Source organism: Corvus cornix, chromosome 3, assembly GCF_000738735.6.
Source record: "Corvus cornix cornix isolate S_Up_H32 chromosome 3, ASM73873v5, whole genome shotgun sequence".
Classification (NCBI taxonomy): domain Eukaryota; kingdom Metazoa; phylum Chordata; class Aves; order Passeriformes; family Corvidae; genus Corvus; species Corvus cornix.
In genome coordinates, this window is record NC_047056.1 from 71,229,715 (window position 1) to 71,233,050 (window position 3,336).

The window sequence follows — 3,336 nt, forward strand, 5'->3', positions numbered from 1 at the left end:
TTCAAACAAAAAGATAGCCCTTCTTGTATTAACAGGAGACACCATCCCTGCAGGTGTTGCATTGGAAGAGTTGCCTGACTATACATCAGAAAGTGTCTGTCAGAGGGCCTGAGGTAAACATGCACTGGAATGCACATATTCCTGTTAAAAAAACTCCAGAATACTGAAGAGCTGAGAGAGTATTTGTCGTTCACAATCTCTTCCATGCAAACTTCCTTCTAGTAAAACATAATTCTTGAGGATGCTTTCAGGCAAAACCCATATAAATAAATTTTCTGCAGAAAATGTGTGTGATTTTTCAGTTATACAGCCCATAATTTCAGCAAGTGGGATGGGATTTGCTAGTGTATTTCATCCCACTCCAGACAGTTGTCAAATACACACAGAATGAATTGCTTTCTAAAGCAGCCCACTTGTAGTGCCTATGGAGGGAATTTAAAAGATTAGTTTAGAGTAGATGCTGAGTACACTTCCTGAAACTATAAATGGAAACATTTCATAGATCTTGCCATTGTCTGAAAATAGCCCTGTCAGCCTGGCACATCTGGGATCCTGAATACAAAGCATTTGTTCTCTTTAGTGAAAACTTTGCCTAAAAAAGGCTATGGCATTGGACTCTCATTTGGAAGAGGCAGAGCACTTGCAGTTTCATGAAAAGTTTCTTTCTCATCTGCATAATAAGGTCTTCCAATGCCTGGCTAGGCTAAACTGAGAGACAGGAGAAGGAGCTTCAGGTCTCAGCTGTGCTTTTGAACTCCTACCTGTCCTCTTCTGAGGTCCAACACCTCCCTGCATCATCAGCAGGATGATATTTTCCCTGGAATCCAGAAAAATAGGCAGGCACCAAGAGGTTAAGGTGTACTGTTGAGGATCACAAAGCTGTTTGCTGGAGATAAGGAACAAGACTGAGCAATTTGCCACATCCATGTGACAGTTTCTACTGTGGACTATTACTGTGGAAAATAACTGTATAATTGGAGAAAGTACTTAAGCTATCAAGATCTTAATAGCAGAAGAAAGAGACACAACAGAGAAGAAACCTGCATCAATGAACAGCTGAAACACCATTAGACCGGTCTCTGCTGACAAAATGCATCAATTCAACACAAATCTCCAAAAACTGATCTGTCTGTCCAAAGCCAATCCTCATTCTGTGTAAATGCAAACAGTTTTTATTTCTTGCTTCATTACAGATTGATTTATATTAGCAGACTTCAGAGAACATGTAGCTTATTGACAAAGATAGGAGGTTAAACCAGTCTTTAGAGTGATTTAACAGCAGGACAATAATTTAATTAAACCAGCCCATTCTCCTACAGTACATGAGACCTTGTTTTAGGAGGATAAATTCTACTTAGTACTTCTTACTTAGAGAATGTTTGTTATCTGTGTAAGTATAGTTAATGTTATCTAATATTATCTGTAAAACTAAAGGCCATTAGTATCTGCCTTGGACTATGTGCCATCATCTTATATAAAATTAATGCCAGTGATTCTATCAGAGAAAGTTTTTATTCTGTGCACAGGTGCACACCACAGCACAACACCAGAGTCCATCAGAGCCATGTCTACGTGTTCCACCTGCTTATAGCCCTCCTGGAGAGACAGGATAGAGGCACATCTCTCAGACCCTCTCTCACTTCCCTCTTTCTGCTGACAGCTGTACTGGCAGATACAACCATCTCCATTACCCACGTAGTCTTGGTTCTTACTGCCCTGCTGCAGACGGGAAATAGTGTTTAATCATGAATATACTGAAATATGAAGATCCCAAGAGACTAACTGCAATCAGGACAAACTTCTACACTGTCACATGGCTGCAAATATTATTAGTTCGTTGCCGAGCTTTCCTAACTAACATTTTTTTTTGCACTGGGCTAAGAACATGCTGTTTACCACCAAGGCTTCACCCAAAACTAGAAGAGACCTGGAGGGTAATGACAGGTACAAAGGCTTTACAGAAGACACAACCAGTACAGCAAACTGCGCTTCTCCAGTGTTCGGTAATGTGCTAGAAAATGCTTACATGTCAGTTTGGATTGGGATAGGAACTCTCTGATGGGCTGCTTTGTGCAGCTTTTGGAAGCTACTTGGCTTTGCTCCAGCAAGCATAGCTGAATACTATCATTCTCAAACACATGCTAGATGCTATCACTTATGACCATTCCTGTAGTTATGTTATCCTGACTCGTTCTTCCTACCCTTTTTCCAGCTCACTTACTCTGCATGTCTCAGGAAAGAGAAGGTACATCCATAAAAACGGCTGGCCAGAGGAAACATAGTCCCAAGTCCTTCATAATTATTTCATAATATATTTTTGAAAATCAGATCTTACACGGGGCAGCAGGATTCATAAACCTCCTGTTCACATGGAACATGTTCCTGGAATGATCCTGATCTCTTCTCCAAGATGCAAAGCCAAGAACAACCATAACAAAGGCACGGCCTCCTGGGACATATGTTGATATGTACAGGTGTAAATTGTTACTTCAAAAATGACTTGGGATTCTGTATGCTTTCCAAAAATATTTAAGAATAATGCTGATCATATGCTCTTGGCTGCTGAAAAAATAACCCCACTTTGTAGCTAGTTCATCAGAATGTGTTGAAAGCGTTTTTCTGCCTTTTCAGTCCTCATTTATCACCAACAGTCAAGTTTTGAGATGGGCTGGAATGTCTTTCATTACTGGATGCTACTCGTCAGCCTCCTGGGGATGAAGGCAGGCTCGGTGACTACTTCGCCTGTCCTGCAAGACTGGTGGTGCCGGCGGGGGCTGGACAGGACACGGGCAGAACCGATGCCGACTTGCGGGGACACAAGCGTCCCGCTTTGGAAGCACGCCGTTTCTGGGAGCTGTCAAACTGCCGCACGAGGAAACTTGGTGGCATTTCTTAAACATCATGCTCGTGACAAAGCAACCACAGCAGGTGCCGAGTTGCGAAGAGCGGTTTTATAAAGGCTGTTGAGGCTCCTTGACACACCATGTAGGGGCAATACTGCTTGCGACTCGTTTAGGGGAGAATTCAGCCCTTCTAATTTTAACCACCCAACAGCTGGGCTGCCTGCCCGGGCGCGGGGCTCCGGCCGCACCTCTGCGCGGTGGCTCTCCCCACCTGTTTTAGGCGCCTCGATTGGGCATTGCCCACAGGCAGTGCCGACCCGGGTGCGGGTGGCCGGGGTGATGCTCGCAGGGGTCACAGGGGGCGCGGGGCCGGGGCCGCCCCCGCCCCTCCGGCCCGCCCGCAGCCCCGGGGCCGGCGGAGGCGCCTGCGCGCTGCGGCCGCTCGGTGCCGGCCCCGCTGGCGCCGCCCGCAGCTCCCGCGGCCTCCTCTGCC